Source organism: Athene noctua, unplaced genomic scaffold, assembly GCF_965140245.1.
Source record: "Athene noctua unplaced genomic scaffold, bAthNoc1.hap1.1 HAP1_HAP1_scaffold_122, whole genome shotgun sequence".
NCBI lineage: Eukaryota > Metazoa > Chordata > Aves > Strigiformes > Strigidae > Athene > Athene noctua.
In genome coordinates, this window is record NW_027437600.1 from 367,501 (window position 1) to 375,000 (window position 7,500).

Genomic DNA, 7,500 nt, shown 5'->3' on the forward strand with positions numbered 1-7,500 from the left:
GCGCGCCTGCCCTCGGCCACCCGCAAGCGGGCGGGCGGACGACGCGGGGCTCTGCGTGCGAGCGAGCAGGGGCGACATCCGTGACAGGTGCTCCGGCGGCTTCAACACCGGCAGAGCCGGCTCGCCGCGAAGCCTGTCCGACGTGCCCGAGGCCAGCCTCAGTAGGCTACGCCTCCGTACCGGTACCAGTCGAGGGGGTGGGGGACCGGGTGCGCGGGATGTGCCCCGCCACCGCCGCCACCCACCCGCCACGCACAAGGATTCCCTTCAGCCGACTCGGCTGGACCGGGGTAAAGCCGCGACAGGCTCGACTCCGCCGGTCTTCCAGCGTTCAAGTGCCGGCGGCCGCCGCCGGCCACCGGCCTTTGCCCAACAAACGCAGGGAACAGGTTACCCCGGAGGGAAAAAGCCAGGTGTGGAACAGCTCAGGCGGGGGGCCGGGGGAAAGCCGCTGAAGGCTCAGGACACCCCGCCGGCCATCTGCATCCGGCTGCCGGACACCACCACCGGCCAAAAACAAAAAAACGTGCTGTACCCGCATCGCGGGCTCCGGCTTAGGGCCAGAGAGCAAAGGAACCGAGGCGCCGACCAACCTCGCTCACAGCACCGTGCAGACCTCCCCTTCACTGAGCCCGGCTGGTACAAACCAGGGACGCCAGGAGCAGACCGGACACCGCAGGCCGCCCCACGTATGGCATCTGCACCAGGAAAAAAAGAAAGCGGAAAAGAGGACCGAGGCGCCGCCGCCTCGCCTTACCATCATCCGGCTTCTCAGGGGACCAGAGTGGTGGGGGGGGGGGGGTAGCCGCTGAAGGCTCGAGACACCCCACCACGGCCATCTGCACCCGGCTGCCAGCCAACACCGGCGGCCAAAAACGTACCGTGCTGTGCCCATGTCACGGGCTCCGGCTTAGGGCCGAGAGAGCAAAGGACCCGAGGAGTCGACTAGCCTTCGCTCACAGCACCGTGCAGACCTCCCTTCACCGAGCCCGGCCGGTAGAAACCAGGGACGCCGAGAGCCGGCCGGACACCACAGGCCGCCCCGCACGTATGGCATACGATACCGGCAACGAAAGGAGTAAACCAAGAACCAGGGAGGCGCCGCCGCCTCTCGCCTTACCATCGTCGGGCTCTCGGGGGGCCGGGGGGGGGGCCACCCACCGGTGGCTCGAGACACACCCCCCCCGGGCCGTCTGCATCCAGCTGCCGGCCACCGCGACCAGCCAAAACCGTGGCGTGCCCATGCCACGGGCTCCGGCTTAAGGCCGGCAAACAAAGGGAGCAGGTGCCGCCGCCGCCACCTCTCCTCCCATCCCCAAGGCCCCCTCAAGGAGCTGGGCAACAGCCCCCGACGGGCTGGAACCGTACGGAGCACCGCTGTGTCAACACACATACCGGCGCTCCCCCCCTCCGCCATCATCGGGCTCTCGGGGGACCGGGGGGGGACGGGGGTAACCACCCACGGTAGTCTCACAGCTCGGCTCCCCCCCCCCAGTATCCAGCGTTCAAGTGCCGCCAGCCGCCTCCGGCCACCGGTCTTCGGCCTCTCCCGTGCACCTCTGCCCGTCCTTTTCTCACCACTCGGCAGCGACCGCCCCAACGCCGCCCGGCTTCGTGCCGTTCGGCATCTCTCTGGGTGCTCTCGGTTCCGTGCACGCTCGCCTGACAGAGCACCGGCTTGAGAACCGTGCCCAATTCCCCGGGGGAAACCACCGTCTGCGGCCGCCCAGCATTCCACTTGGCCGGCTAAGCCGCGTGCCCTCGCTCGGTGGCGCTTGTCTGGAGCAGAGACGCCTCGTGCCCCTATATAAGGAGAATATGGGTCCGCGCCGGAAAGGGGCGCTTAAAGGCAGTGTCTGCCTGCCAGCGGGGGAGGCGCTGCAGAGACGCCGCCTCTTACGATGACCTAACTGGAGGCAGCGCGAAACAGCGACCCCTTGGAGGAACTGCCGGAGCCAACAGGTCTGCCCGCGCTCTAAGTCCCGACGGAGCCGGGTAGACCTGGCAGCCCTTTCTACGGACGCTGAGCCGGCCGCCGGCAACGTGGAGCCGGGTACACCTAGCGGCCACCGCCGGTCGCCTCGGAGGTGGGTAGACCTGACGGCCGCCTCACGCCCCGGAGGCGGGTAGACCTGACGGCCGCCTCACGCCCCGGAAGCGGGTAGACCTGACGGCCGCCACACGCCGCGGAGGCGGGTAGACCTGACGGCCGCCACACGCCCCGGAGGCGGGTAGACCTGACGGCCGCCTCACGCCCCGGAAGCGGGTAGACCTGACGGCCGCCTCACGCCCCGGAGGCGGGTAGACCTGACGGCCGCCTCACGCCCCGGAAGCGGGTAGACCTGACGGCCGCCTCACGCCCCGGAGGCGGGTAGACCTGACGGCCGCCTCACGCCCCGGAGGCGGGTAGACCTGACGGCCGCCTCACGCCGCGGAAGCGGGTAGACCTGACGGCCGCCTCACGCCCCGGAGGCGGGTAGACCTGACGGCCGCCTCACGCCCCGGAGGCGGGTAGACCTGACGGCCGCGTCGCGCCCCGGAGGCGGGTAGACCTGACGGCCGCCTCACGCCCCGGAGGCGGGTAGACCTGACGGCCGCCTCACGCCCCGGAGGCGGGTAGACCTGACGGCCGCCTCACGCCCCGGAGGCGGGTAGACCTGACGGCCGCCTCACGCCCCGGAGGCGGGTAGACCTGACGGCCGCCACACGCCCCGGAGGCGGGTAGACCTGACGGCCGCCTCACGCCCCGGAGGCGGGTAGACCTGACGGCCGCCTCACGCCCCGGAGGCGGGTAGACCTGACGGCCGCCTCACGCCCCGGAGGCGGGTAGACCTGACGGCCGCCACACGCCCCGGAGGCGGGTAGACCTGACGGCCGCCACACGCCCCGGAGGCGGGTAGACCTGACGGCCGCCTCACGCCCCGGAGGCGGGTAGACCTGACGGCCGCCACACGCCCCGGAGGCGGGTAGACCTGACGGCCGCCACACGCCGCGGAGGCGGGTAGACCTGACGGCCGCCTCACGCCGCGGAGGCGGGTAGACCTGACGGCCGCCTCACGCCCCGGAGGCGGGCAGACCTGTCGGCCGCTTCACGCCCCGGAGGCGGGTAGACCTGGCGGCCGCGTCGTGCGAGACATTTTTGTTTCGATAGATGCCAATGAAATCCGAAAAAAAATAAATGAAAAGGGAAATTTTTTTTCTTAACGCACCCCCGCACCCCCGCGCCCCGCCGCGCTCTCATGTGCACGCAGCACCAGCCCCCCCACCCCCCCGCCCCGACCCGTTGGCTGCCATGCAGTCGCTGGCATCATTCGCTGCCCGCCCCCTCGGCCGCCAGTCAGCCCCTCTGCGCCGCGCCACTCCGCGCCGCACGGCGCCGCCCGCCACTCCCCCCCCCCGCTTCCCGCGGCTGCCAGGGGACCCGGCAGAAGCGGCGACGTTCCCCGCACCTCACCCCCAACGGAGACGCCCGTCTCGCTGGAGCGAGTTCGCATCGGGAACCGGGCGCTTTTCGCCGGGTCGGGGTCCCGGCGCTGCCGGGCGGTCCTCGGCTTCAGCTTTTGGTTTCGCAGCGTGGGTTTAGCTTTAGTCTCGGGGGAGGGGGGGTGGGGGGGGGGGTGGGGGTGCGTGTGTGTGTTTTTATTTTGTTTCTTTCCCCCCGCCTTTCGCTGTGCCGCAGAGGCGTGGGCACCGGGCGCCCTTCACCGGGTCCGGGTCCGGGTCCGGGTCCGGGTCCGGGTCCCGGCGTTGCCAGGCGCTCGCTGGCATTCGCGTTTAGGTTTTTTTCGACGGGGTTGGGGTGGGGGGGTGGGAAGGGGGCTCCCGGGCTTTATGTGTGGGAATAGGGGGTGTGGGGGTGTGTGCGCGCGTGTGTGTGTGTGTGTGTGTGTTGTTCGGATTGTTGTTTTGTTGTTTGTTCCCCCCCCCCCCCCCCCCCCGCCGCGACACACACGAGCTCGGACACACACGCAGAGACACAGAGAGAGAGAGAGAGAGAGAGAGAGAGAGAGCGCGCGCGCGCGAGAGAGAGACACAGGCGCGCACACACACACACGCACACACAGACACAGACACACACACACACACGCACGCACGCACGCGCACACACACAGACACCCCCAGCCCCCCACCCCCCCCAGCCCCCCGACCCCCACCGTCGCCCGCGCGCCCGAAGAGCCGTTGGTCCCCGCCCCACCGCTGCAACTCCGGAGCTGCAGGGCGGTGGGTGCGGCCGCCAACCGACCGCAGCCTCCTCGGCGCCGCGGAGCACTACGGCTGGGGGGTGGGGGATCGGGGGCGGTTTCTGTTACACCACCACCACCACCACCACCCGCCCTCGCTGCTCTCCCTCCCACCCCTTCGGTCGGCGTTCGTTTGGCTTTCAACCCGCGGCGGGAACGGAGCAGGCGGGCAGGAGGGCGGGCGGCCGAGCGACCGACTGAGGAAGGCGGGGAGCCGGGCCGCGGGCACGGCGCGGCAGGGACTCGGCAGCTGCGGGGGCTCAGCGTCCAAAACACGCGCCACCCATCATCGCCGCCGCCGGCGGGAGGCCCCTCCGGGCCCCCCGGCACGGAGGCGGCGGCGGCGACGCCGCTGGGTCCTAAGGTCTCCCGCCTTCCTTCCCTGGAGCGGCCAATGTGCTGCTGCTGGTGGAAAGCGGGCCGGAGGTAGGGGGCGGCCGGTCTCCTCGCGAACCCCGGGGGTGGCAGGGGGCGGCCGGTGTCACGGTGGACCTGGTGGCGGGAGGGGTGGGGGTTGGGGGGGGGTCGGCAGGGGGGTCGACAGAGCTCGTTGCGGCGGTGGGGGGGCGGGGGGGGGGGGGGGGGTGGTGGGGGGGTGGTGTTGGTGGGGAGCGGTTTCTGTTGTTACACACACACCCCCGCCCCGTCGCTGCTCTCCCTCCCACCCCTTCGGCGTTCGTTTGGCTTTCAACCCGCGGCGGGAACGGAGCAGGCGGGCAGGAGGGCGGGCGGCCGAGCGACCGACTGAGGAAGGCGGGGAGCCGGGCCGCGGGCACGGCGCGGCAGGGACTCGGCAGCTGCGGGGGCTCAGCGTCCAAAACACGCGCCACCCATCATCGCCGCCGCCGGCGGGAGGCCCCTCCGGGCCCCCCGGCACGGAGGCGGCGGCGGCGACGCCGCTGGGTCCTAAGGTCTCCCGCCTTCCTTCCCTGGAGCGGCCAATGTGCTGCTGCTGGTGGAAAGCGGGCCGGAGGTAGGGGGCGGCCGGTCTCCTCGCGAACCCCGGGGGTGGCGGGGGCGGGGGGTGGGGGGGTGGGATGGGGCGGGGGGTGGCGGGGGGGGGGTGGGTGGGCTGGGGGGTGGGGGGGGCGGCCGGTGTCACGGTGAACCTGGTGGCGGGAGGGTTGGGGGGGGGGGGGGGGGGGGGGGCGGGCTCGTCGCGGGCCAAGCGGCGGTGTTGGGGGGGCGCCGCCGGTCTCACGGAGAAGCACGTGGCGGGTGGGGCGGCTTTGGCGGGATGGGGGGCGGCCGTATACGCGTGCGCGCGCGGGCAGCCCCAGGCAGACGGCTTCGGGCCGGGCAGCTTGTGGGGGTGCGGGGCAGGCGGGCGCACGTGCGTGGGCAGAGCGTGAGCTCCTGAACCGTTTCTGAATCGATGCCCTAGCGCTGGTCAGGCTTCCGCTTGACCTCTCCGTTCGTGATTCTCGTCGCGTGTTTTCAGGTCCGCGTTCGATCCCGTCTCAGCCGAACTCTTCCCTGCCGGTTCCGACCCTCGCGTCCGTACGCTAGCCGGCAGCTGCGCTGGCCCCGTCGCCTCCCCAGTTGAAGGTGAGATCACGAGGGGCGCTGCATAAGCCAGGCCTCGCCTCGCCGCCGGCCTGCCTACCGGCTCGAAAGCTGCAGGAGACCCCCTCGCGTGAGAGCCCACCAGCCACGGCCCGGCCCAGGCCCATCACGTCCTAGTCCAGGCGTGACTTCGCCGCGAGAGGCTCAGGCCACGGCCTGCTCCCTGCCTTGGAGCTACGCGGGTGCCCGTGTCATCCCGAGCCGCCGCCTGCTTCAAGCCAGGGCCCGCTCGGGCACGGCGTGACGTCACAGGCAGCTCGGGAGCCCGGGCCCGGAAGCGCCCTGTTACCCCTCCTCGGCTACTTGTGACGTCACAAGGGGCAGGCGGCGGGGAGCGCGGGGGCTGCCGGGAGGGGGTGGCGGGAATGCCGGCCAGAGACCCGGCCGTGCTGGGACCCCACGCGGACGCAGACACCGGTCGATGCCAGCGGTCGCACGGCGGCCAGCGGGTCCGGGCAGGGCAGCGGCGTGAGCACCGCAGGGGGAGGCGGCTGTAGAAAAAAAAAAAACAACTAATTTTTCCTTTTCATCTCTCTTTTCCCGTTTCTGTGGTGGCTGCGATCGCAACCCAGAAAAGACGACGACGGCACGGGGCGGGAGGTTGCAGCTTCATGCCTTGTATTACAGGCGCTGCAATCTCGGACGAGCGGAGGGTAAAAAACCGAAATGACACGCTCCTCTCACCCCCACCGCCGCCAACCGGCAGCCCTGCACCTCGCCGAGAGAAGCACGTACGCTTAAATCTGGGGAGCCCGCATCCACCCCGCCAGTACGACGTGGGTACCAGGCCGGTTGCGGGCCGGCAGGTCTACCCGGCCGGCCGGCCGGGAGGGACACCAGGTCTACCCGGCCGGCCGGCCGGGAGGGACACCAGGTCTACCCGGCCGGGAGGGACACCAGGTCTACCCGTCCGGCCGGCCGGGAGGGACACCAGGTCTACCCGTCCGGCCGGCCGGGAGGGACACCAGGTCTACCCGGCCGGGAGGGACACCAGGTCTACCCGGCCGGCCGGACTTGGGCTGGAGGCCGCCCGCGGGAGGGACACCAGGTCTACCCGGCCGGGAGGGACACCAGGTCTACCCGTCCGGCCGGCCGGGAGGGACACCAGGTCTACCCGGCCGGGAGGGACACCAGGTCTACCCGGCCGGCCGGCCGGGAGGGACACCAGGTCTACCCGGCCGGCCGGCCGGGAGGGACACCAGGTCTACCCGGCCGGCCGGCAGGGAGGGACACCAGGTCTACCCGGCCGGGAGGGACACCAGGTCTACCCGGCCGGCCGGACTTGGGCTGGAGGCCGCCCGCGGGAGGGACACCAGGTCTACCCGGCCGGGAGGGACACCAGGTCTACCCGTCCGGCCGGCCGGGAGGGACACCAGGTCTACCCGTCCGGCCGGCCGGGAGGGACACCAGGTCTACCCGGCCGGGAGGGACACCAGGTCTACCCGGCCGGCCGGCCGGGAGGGACACCAGGTCTACCCGGCCGGGAGGGACACCAGGTCTACCCGGCCGGCCGGCCGGGAGGGACACCAGGTCTACCCGGCCGGGAGGGACACCAGGTCTACCCGGCCGGCCGGACTTGGGCTGGAGGCCGCCCGCGGGAGGGACACCAGGTCTACCCGGCCGGGAGGGACACCAGGTCTACCCGTCCGGCCGGACTTGGGCTGGAGGCCGCCCGCGGGAGGGACACCAGGTC